The sequence below is a fragment of the Gossypium hirsutum genome, chromosome D04, assembly GCF_007990345.1.
Source record: "Gossypium hirsutum isolate 1008001.06 chromosome D04, Gossypium_hirsutum_v2.1, whole genome shotgun sequence".
NCBI classification, from domain to species: Eukaryota; Viridiplantae; Streptophyta; class Magnoliopsida; order Malvales; family Malvaceae; genus Gossypium; species Gossypium hirsutum.
The window spans coordinates 46,125,538-46,136,256 of record NC_053440.1 but is presented as its reverse complement, the minus strand read 5'-3'; the positions used below and the strand labels follow the sequence as shown (position 1 = coordinate 46,136,256).

The 10,719-nt window shown below is 31.7% G+C and overlaps 2 long non-coding RNA genes across 4 annotated transcripts; one reads left to right on the top strand and one right to left on the bottom strand.

Annotated features, from left to right (window-relative positions):
- Positions 1 to 239: 239 nt before the first annotated feature.
- LOC107898412 (uncharacterized) lies at positions 240 to 3,349 on the bottom strand. Of its 3 annotated transcripts, XR_005911859.1 has the most exons (7): positions 3,128 to 3,349; positions 2,833 to 2,966; positions 1,766 to 1,824; positions 1,586 to 1,659; positions 1,195 to 1,242; positions 930 to 1,041; positions 240 to 417 (listed from the first exon to the last, which is right to left on the bottom strand). It is a non-coding gene; the product is annotated as an uncharacterized lncRNA (long non-coding RNA). The 3 variants fall into 3 exon arrangements; XR_005911860.1 differs by lacking the exon at positions 1,766 to 1,824; XR_001684393.2 differs by lacking the exons at positions 1,586 to 1,659; positions 1,766 to 1,824.
- A 2,696-nt stretch (positions 3,350 to 6,045) lies between these two features.
- LOC107898411 (uncharacterized) lies at positions 6,046 to 6,963 on the top strand. The gene is made up of 2 exons (XR_001684392.2): positions 6,046 to 6,300; positions 6,547 to 6,963. It is a non-coding gene; the product is annotated as an uncharacterized lncRNA (long non-coding RNA).
- Positions 6,964 to 10,719: the final 3,756 nt, after the last annotated feature.

The following is a 10,719-nucleotide window of genomic DNA, read 5'->3' as shown; positions in this document are numbered from 1 at the left end:
TAAGGATAAATAAAAAATATTATTTAAATTAAATTTTCTACAAAAATTTTAACTTTAAAACTAAATATAAAAATTAATGAATTTAAATTTAGAATTTAAAATAATAAATTAATAATACAATTAAAATCCAAAAGTTAAAACTCTTAAGTAAAAATAAAAATTTAGAATCAAAACTAAAATAAATAATACTTATGCAAGGTAATAAAACATACAATGCATTTTCTTAATGTAAATCTTGGTAATAAAAAATATAATACATTTATTTAATCAAGGAAATCTTGTAATGAACTCAAAGCAATGAGCGTCAGAATTGAGAAGAAAAAAAGAATCACGATACGCAAACGAGATCCAGAACTTCTGTTCCTTTGGACGCCCACACTGGATAGTCCCCGCTTCAACGCCATTGGCTATCAAAGCCTAATAACAACAATAGCAGCAGCAAAATCACTCATCAAAAGATGGAAAAAGGATAATTACAAGTAACAGTGAGGAGATCACGTGAAACTGAAAGCAGCAGATCCGTATCGAAGCTAGTTGGAATGGAAATCCATGGGAAAGCAAGCATAGGTTAAAACTTCATAGAACTTTCTCTAAAAACTTCATAGTAAACTGCTTCAGTCTACTTTTACTTTACTTAGTACAACAATTACATGATATGCCAAAATAAAAAATATGGGTCTGCGCCACAGAATCCATAAAAAACTTCATAGAACTTTCTCTAAAAATTTACTTGCCAATGTTCTCAACCTTTTTTCAGGAATTTGGAGCATGTAGAAACCGTATAATTTTTGTGTATCAGTTACTTGAAAGCTAAAGGACGAGTAGAAATAGTTGGTACTTAGAGCCTCAAGGTGAGCTCAATAAAGTCAAGAATGAGAGTTACCAATTTTCTCAACACTCATGAGTGTTGGATACAGGTTTTAACTTACCAAGCTTGTTGCTTTGAGAATAAACGACGTCTATTACTTGAGGGCTCACCATGACTGCTCCAATCGGCATATATCCAAACATTGTCCCAAGCCTCCCAAATGCAGAAATAACCTACAATGCAATGTACAAAACCTCACTTATGAACAAACCATTCAATCATCTCTCATATGTTACTTGGACTTGAGCATGAGTGTCGGAGGAAATGGTTATAGGAAATATTTCAAGCAAAATGAAGAGCCGGAGATCGAGATTTAGCAAAAATACCTTGTCTGCAATGAAAAGTATGTCGTATTTTTTCACAACAGCTTGTACCTGCATGGTATTTGACAATGCTACATTAGTAAAGCCATGTTCATTATTATCAATATAAGCCTGTAATGAGGGCAATCAGTGTGCAACACAAATGGAGGTGGCAGGTTGAAGTTTTGATACAGAGGTGGAAGTCTGTAATGGTAAATCTATATATATATCTGTTAAATAATCAAGTAAAACCATTTTTTACCAATAAAAATAAGTACCATTTTTACCCTGAAAGACTAGCTGATATCCAAGTTGAACCATGGTACTTGAAGAAATTTAAAGAAAGAGAAATTATGTTATGCAAGTGAACTAAATAATGACACATGGTTTGAAGGTTAGGATTTTTGAATTTTACGCTTTGGCTCTAGCAATAAATTTCTTCTTCTCTGGTCTTCCAAGTGCATTATTATAATACCAAACAAGCTTCACCTATACATATAAATTCAAGCATCAAATTAGACTCGTTACTAATATGAATGCTTGTAAAGACAAAAAGAACTTCAAATTAACAATATATGTTATATAAGTGAAAAACCTGAGTATCATTTGCTTCAGATCCACTATTTGCCATGCCTATTTCTAGTTTTCCCGCCCCTGGTGAGGAAAATGGAAATTTAGATTTCAACCCTCAAAAATGTTTGAATTTCCATTAGTCGTCCATAGTTTATGTATCTTTTAGATTTTTTTCATTTGAAAATTGAAATGAACTAATTAAAGTGACATAATAAATATACATCTAACAATGTTAGACACAATAAGTAAAGTTTAAATAAAGAAGTTATGACAACAAATTATGATATGATATGAAGACATAAATGCTCTGAAATTAAAAATGACTTGCAAATAATGAGACAACAATAGAAAATACTAGAAAGGAATTAACAAACAAGGAACCTGTTTTCAGCCTACTGCTGCAAGGTAATTGAACTTTTGATTAATAAAGTAGCTAGACTCAAATGTGAAGGAAATCAAATTTATAAACTCTAGTAGAAGAATAGCAGGAAATTGTTGCTTTAGTTCAAAAATACTGCTACTTCTAAGCTTGTCACAAGTGGAAAATGCAAAAATTAAATAGATTTGACTTAAAGAATTATTTTGACACTTGCTGCACTAACTTAACTTAAATAACAAGTACATTTCTCCAAAAATGGAATTTGGAAAGCCAAAAATAAGTAATACCTAGGCACAAATGTGGAAGCAAATTAACATGACATTGGTAAAAATCGAGACACTGTTGCTTTAGTTAAAAAATTAATGCTACTTCTGAGCTTTAGATATAGAATTAAATAGATTTTGTTTAAAGAGCAAATAATTCCAATCCTTGTTGCACTTACTTATAAGGTTAAATAACCAACACACAATCCCTTCTAGCTCCTATATAAACAAATAATCATTAATCCTATTCACTGCATCCCAATCTGACAAGCTTAGAGTAGTCAATAAATCAATTATTCATTAAATGTATAATAACAAAAGAATCGAACATTTGGTCTCTATAATGCAAATTAAATGACAGCTTTAGATGAAATTAAAATAGGAGACACCACCCTACACTGTAGAACATACAAAGATAAGGAAAAGAAGTAGCAAATTATTTCTTACATGCATTGTATGAGTCTTCCCGCTACTTGTCACGCCATAAGCAAAAATGGTGCCTGAAGCATTGCAGTTTCTTGTTCAGTCTTCTCAAACAGTGCCTTACGAAGCTCACCAACTTCTTGCTCTAATTGCTCTACCTAAAGAAGAGAAACAGATGTTCATTATGTAATAATATTGTATTCATCAAAAGGAAAACCTATATACTACCTGCCGTTGAAGATCTGGAACAAAAAAAAAGAAGAAAAAAGATTTTTTTTAAGCAAAGACAGAAAAAGAAATTGAAATAGAGATTCTTCACCTTCTTCAATCTTTTTTTATCTATTTATTTCAGCGAACAACCAATGGCGTCTTAGTAAAGGCAATGTAAAAGAAATGGGGGAAAACAAAGCGCAAAAACCCTAACAGATCGAGAGAAAAGGAGTAGCTATGGTGAGTGAATTCAGTGCAGTGAAATGAAAAGGAAAAGGAAGTGTGATTGGTGTTATTGACTGGTGTTGTAGGAAATGGGAAATTTGGGGGATTTCAGTTGAAGAAAAACAAACTTTTATTTGGGGATTTAGGGTGCACGATGGAGATGAGAAGAAGAGGGACTAGCGAGCGGGTAACCAAAATTCATTTTTTGGACTGAGCGGGATTTTGATTTGCTTATTTTTTTGTGGCGTTTTTAATAAAAACGCCGCAAAAAATCATTTTATTTTGAATAAAATGATAAAATATATAATATTATTTGTATATATTTTGAGGAAAATTATAATATTATTATATATAATCAATGCAACATTTTTAAGGCACCTTATTAAAAAATGGTAAAATAATGTTGTAGTCTTTAATGTTTGTATTTTTTATTAATTTGGTCTTTTCTTTGAAAGTACATAAATATTATAAAAATAAAAGTTTAAAATCTTTTTAAAATTTCTAAAAAAATTTAAAATATTTTAAAATTGATTTTAAAATTTTAAATCACGAAAAATATAAAACCTTTCAAAATTTAGAAAAATATATGTTATTTACTCTTTAAATGATAATTAGAAATGTTCACTACTCATACAACCCACCTAGTCCAAAATATGGTTAGGCTTAGATTTATATTTTTTAATCTTAGGCTAGTCGAACTTAGCCAGTTTTACCATTTAAAATAATAAAAATATTAACAAGTTATATTGACATTATTTTTAATAATTAAATTTAAATATAAAATATTTTTTATTGTTTTTAAACAATGAAATGGGTGATTCGGGTAAAACGAGCTTGAAGTTGGAAAAGTTTTTTAAATTGGGCATTGGCACAGCTTGGTCTGGCTTGGCCCACTAATTAATTCAATATTTTAAAACCTTTGCAAAGTTTAATCTATTCAATCAATTCTTACTTGATGATCACGGCGGGGACAAGGCAAAACACGTAAACCTTAAAATGGTAACACCTAAACCTATTTAAACCATATACCCTAAACCAAAAACCCTAAACTATAGTGATAATTAATTCAATATTTTAAAATTAATACTATCTCTTTTACGATTATATAAGAAATTATTTAGTGATAATTAATTCAATATTTTCAAATTAATACTATCTCTTTTACGATTATATAAGAAATTATTTAATATATAAATTAAAAAATTAGTAATGTACTCAAAAAACTTTAAAATTATTTTAAATAATAGTATTTTAATTTTTCCATTTTTAACAAATATTTTAAATTATTTTAAACCCCTGAGCATTATTAGCGGCGCTTTCCCTCCCAAAAACGCTGCTAAAGCCCTAGGCATTGGCGGCGCTTTCACAAAAACACCGCTAAAGGCCTGGGGCATTAGCGGCACTTTCACAAAAACGCCGCTAAAGGCCTGGGCATTAGCGGCGCTTTCCAAAAAACGCCGCTAAAGCCCTGGGCATTAGCGGCGCTTTCCTAAAAACGCCGCTAAATCTCCGAAAGCTCAAAAAATGATGTCGTTGGGCTTAGATTTTTTGCGGCGCTTTATTGAAAATGCTGCTAATGCTTATTTTAGCGGCGTTTTCCATAAAGCGCCTCTAAATCTCGATCTTTAGCGGCGTTTTGCCAAAAAGCGCCGCTCATGCTCGATCTTTAGCGGCGTTTTTATCCAAACGCCGCTAAAAACGACGCTAAAAGCCTGTTTTGGTGTAGTGGTTTAAACCTCATTTATTTTAATTTTAAAGGATATTCGGTTATTTAGGATCAACGCGAGAAAAATCGAAGCTCAGTAAGTTAGGGCACGATTTCTCGAATTTTCTAAATACGGAATATTGCCTTTATTTTCAAAATTTTACCCTTTTGAATTTGGAGTACGAAATAATGGAATTTAAAAAAAACAAATGCGTGCAATTTTGATTATATTTGAAAAGAAATTGTTCAAAACGGAAAGAATGTCGTACACGACCTATAATGAATATACAACATACACTTAAAATCCATAACATAATATGCATCATAAAATATACACATAACATTGATACAAATAAATCAAAATGCATGAATAATAATGTAAGAAACAATATAACAATAACATTAATATAATAACAAAGCAAATACAATCCCAATAGATTTAGATTTGAAAACATTTGAAGATAACAAATAAATAATTAATAGAATGAAATTGCAATAATAATGGCAAGAATTAAAATAAACAAAATCAATATTTAAAATAGTGAATAAATAAATAAAATAAAACCTAATGTAAGTTTGATCAAAATTAAGTAAATAAATAAAAATTAAATGAAATATTAAATAAAATGTTTTTTTATGAGTAAATAAATAAATAAATAAAAACAATTAACCCGACTAGGGACTGAATTGAAAATGGACGCAAAATCTGGGGCTCGAATCGTAAATAAATAAAAGAGGTTGCCAAAAAACTGAACTGAAACGCGCTCAAAACTCAAGGGACCGATTGTGAAATATTTCCCCACTCGAAACGCAACGTTTCAACGAGGATTAAAATGAAATCGCCATAAAATTTATGGGCCAAAATGAAAGAAATGAAAGGATCAGATTGCACTGTACTATAAAAGAGGAGGGGTTGAACACGCAAATAGCCCCTCTAGGCGCAACACGCAGATCCCCTGGAGCAGGCGGGTCGGGTCGCGCGGGCAAAGACAACTAAACGACGTCGTTTCGACGTCCAGGCACTTTGTGCCAAACGACGTCGTTTAATTAGCAATATAAAAGCCAGATTTTTTTCTTGAAATTTCATTTTTCAGTATTTCTTAAAAAAAAACTCAACAGCCCCCATTTTCTCTCAAACCCCCCTCATATTTGGTCGTTTGGACTGCCGCCAACGCACTCGTGGCCGACGGCCTACGTCGTGCGAGGGCTTTTTCGGCCAGCGTGTTGAAGTGCGTTCAAAGGCCAAAACCGCAGATCGAGGAAACAAGGAGAGAAAAAACTTGGCCCCTTCCCAAACCCGAATTCGATGACGGTGAATGACCACCGACGGCGAGGCTGCGAGTCTGCTTCAGGTAAGTTTTGCTTTCCCTTTTTTATTTTTGTTTAAAAAAATAAAATAATAATAATAACAAAATAAAGAAGAAGAAAGATTTAAAAAAAACCAGCAATCCTCTTAGTTTCTGCTTTTTATTTCTATTGTTCGTAAAAAGGAAGAAGAGAAATACATTCATCCGATTTAGGCTTTTATAGCCGATTTGAACGACTCTCCATTCTATTGTTTTTGTTTGTTTCTGTTGTTTGCTTCTGTTGTCTTTTAGTGCTTGCGTGTTGCAAGCGGTGTCAGAGAGACGTCAGACATGCGGAGAAGGCCTGGTGCGCGTACGGCAGCGGTGGCTGGTAGCAGGAGGAGCTGCAGAGGCACGGAAGGCATGCGAGGTGGACCTAGGTGCAACGGACCTAGGGTTTCTGCCTTTCTTTTTGTTTGGCTGAAATTGTTTTAGATTTTGGGCCATTTGGGCTTTTGGGTTTTGGTTTATTTGGGCATTGTAATTTGGGTAGTGGAATCTGGGCTTGTTTTTTTGTAATTGGACTGTTTTGAGTGTGTTAGGCCCGGGCAGATTTTGGGCTTTACATAATGTATTCGGCCATGTAGACTATATGTATATGTGAGCCGTTATACTATGAATCTTGGACTTAAGTATACAATTAAATGTATGTATGGATTTTACGATTAATTAGATTAGACGTTGAATAATAAAATGCTAAAATAACTAGGTGAGTATTCGGCCTAGTGGTGTTTGGGTGAGGAAATCTATTAACTATGAGTTTTAATAGTTTGAGATGAAGTTTGGTAAAGTTAATGTGGTTAGTTAAATTATATAAATTGATTATTATTAAATCATTTAATTTATTAAAGACTTACTAAGCTATAAAAGCTTACTTCGTATGTTTATGTTTCTTTGTTTTATAGACTTTTATATCAAGCTTCAAGCTCGAGGATCGTCAGCGAAGTTCATCACTCTATCTACTATTTCGGTATTTAAATATTTGAATTCAACTTATGGCATGTATAGGCTGAATGATATTTTGAATGTCGCAATTTTGAATTTTGTATGTGTAATTAATAGCCATGCGAAAATGGCTTATCTCCTTTTGTTTGAATTTGGCTTTGATGCATATGGTTTAATGGTCAAAGATGGAGTATTTGCTTATGTCATTTATGTGCATGGTTTGTTGGGTTTTGGGTATAACATGTATTCGGTTATGACATATATATATTTGATAGGTTAAACTTGGTCATATTGCTTTTGACATATTGGATTGAGATGATGTATATTGTTTGGATTTATTGAATTCGGCTATGAGATTATTATATGTATAATGGTGCATGAATTAGTTGTTATCATGTTGAATGTGTATAGGAAAGTAAAAGTCAAATATGTCATATAAGTATGTTATGTTTAATTTTGATATAGTATGGATTTGGTTATGGCATTTAGTCGAATGGTTAGGTTGGTCTTATTGCAATTGATTTATTGAACGGTAATAATGTTGTGATTATGCATTTTCAGTTTTAATATAGGCTCATGATAGGTTATTCGGCTTTGTAATGAAATTGTTAGTAAATACATTATATGGCATGTTTGTGTGGAAGGATAAATATGTGATATACGTTATATGCATCTATAAGCTTATGATGTATATGTATATATATATAAATATTGACTATGATGATTCGGTTGTTTAATAGTATAATGAATTATGTGTATAAACAAATTTGGCTTGTTAAATATGTGATATATGTATGGCATAATTAAATCATTATGTGCGGTTAATGGATGGAGAATATTGGATCGTTGGGTTTTAATTTGCGCATGGATTGGTTTAAATATGTTTTATGCTAATTAAGCATTTGGAAGTATTGTATATGCATATGAAGTGTATTGAAACATGTCTAATTCGATTATGCAAGTAACTATAAGATTTGATTTGTGTTATGTTATATTGATGAATATCTATTTGGTCTTATTAGATATTGTCGAAACCACTTTTTGAAAACAAAAATCTCGTTTCGATTTAAAAACGAAAATTGGGAGTCGCCACCGATCTTTTATTAAGGTGTGATCGGATCACCTTTGAAAATGACTTTGGTCCACGATTTTTAGAAAGAAAACAGGTTCAGGAGTCAGTTACATACGAGGAAGGGTTAGCACCCTCGAAACGCCCAAAATTGGTACCTAATTGATTAATTAATATCTTATAGTCGAATGATAAAAATCTAAGATTTAAAAAAAGTGATTCCCTTTTTATTAATACTATATATTTTTGAGAGGAAAAACGTTTGGATAAATTTGAACGAGTGTAAAAGGCTTTCTCGCCTCGAGGCAACAAAATGTCGTACCCCATAAGTTAGGATGCAAATTCCCAAGAATAAGCCAACCTTCAAAAACTTTATTGAAATTTAGCGATTTTGAAAAATAAGAAATATTTAGCCATTTTAGTTTGACGAGAAAGTTGAAACCCCGTAAGTTAGAGTATGATTCCTCAAAGTTCCAATGATGACATGTAGCTTGCTTTTAATTTTATTAAAAACATATGTTTTTGAAAAGAAAAGGTCATTTCAAGTTAGCAAGAAAACTGAGACCCCGCAAATTAGGGTACGATTTCTCGAAACTTCGAAACGCGTTACAAAGCTGACTCAAAACGTATTTAGTTTATTAACTTAACATAAAGGGGGAAAAAGAATGATCACGTATATTGGAATTTGGCTTACGATACGATAGCGAGAAATACGAGTGTAATTGTATGTATGGCATAATAATACATAGCAAGAATATAAATAACAATGTAAATACAAAAGAGCAAATTAAGGTATACATATACATAGCAATAGTCTCACATCATATATTATACCAACATACAAAGGTTAATGAATTAAAAGTCAATCAAAGCACCAAACAAATTAACACACATGAAATTGTACAAATTTTAAAATAACTAAAAACGAATAGCATGAAAGAAGGGAAATTACAATCGATAAACCATATGTTAAAATAAATTTAAAACAAATAGTATATACATATGAGAATTTAAAAAAATAAATAAAAAATATAGTTAAAAGTAAATGCTACATAAAATAATAGTATCCAAATAAATTTTAAAATAAATATTATATAAGGAGATGCTACATAAAATAATAGTATCCAAATAAATTTTAAAATAAATATTATATAAGGAGAAAATCAAAATTCATAAAATAATATGCGAATACTAATTTTAATAAATAATGTATACGGAATGAAAAACTTCATATAATAGTATATATAGTAATATGTATAAAAAGCTTAGAAAAATAATACATATAAAATTAAAATGGTAATATGCAATAAATTTAAACAATGTCAATAACAAATTTAAAATAATATTAAGCTTAATCATTAAAATAATATTAATTTTAAAATTAAATGCATTAAAAATAAGGGAATAATAAATACTTAAATAAAATTTAAAGAAAATCAAGTACATTAGATTAGTAGGGATTAAATTAAACTCAAAATAGAATTAAAAGGGAAAAAACGAAAATAAAACAAAATGCCAGTGCATAATGCGCGAATAACATGAGGGCCAAATGGGATATATTCCCTTCCCTCAAAACGTTGCGTTTTGGTATGGACCGAAATGAGACAAAAATAAAATGTCAGGCAAAATTTAAAAACAACCGTGAAAGGATTGATTTGAATGCGTCATAAACGCATGGGACCATTTGCGCAAATTCCCCATGCGCTATAAAACACGCGAATCTGGGACTAGCGGGTCGAGTCATCAGGTTCTGTCCTATACGACATCGTTTTGAGGCCACTGAAGCAGGCCACAAACGGCATCGTTTCGTGGCAGTTATAAAATGCAAAAAAAAAAAACTTGAAAATTCTTAGTACAGAACAGGCAAGAAAGAAAAAAAATAAAAGAAACCTAGGGGTTTCGTCTTTCTCCGCCGTCGTTCTCAACCAATCCGAATCCCCAGCATCCCGTCTAGCTCCGATTTGAGCGAAACAAACGTGGATTTCGACGACGAAACCACGAAGATAATATTCCCCTTCTCTTTTTCTATTATTATTTATACAAAAAAACAAAAATAAATAAATAATTAATCCAACAACAGAGACGTGACTCACCTTTAATTTTTTTATTTTATTTTTCTCTCTGTATTTTCAGTATGCCTGTGTATTTTTTCCCCCATTACAATGAATCAATTAGCTCTTTTTATAGCCGAAAATACAAAATAAAAGAAAATGAATCCCCAAAAATCTCGCATGTTATCCCATTTTTCTGTTATCCTATTTGCAATTTGCTTGCTATTTGGATCCGCTTTTTCCGCAGGTACGGAGGCCGTGGAGGAGGCACACGCACGCGGGGGCTCAGCACGCGTGGCGGAGGACTTGGCTACAGTTAGGGCGGCGGCTAGGGTTTTCCTTCCCTTTTTGCTGCTGAAA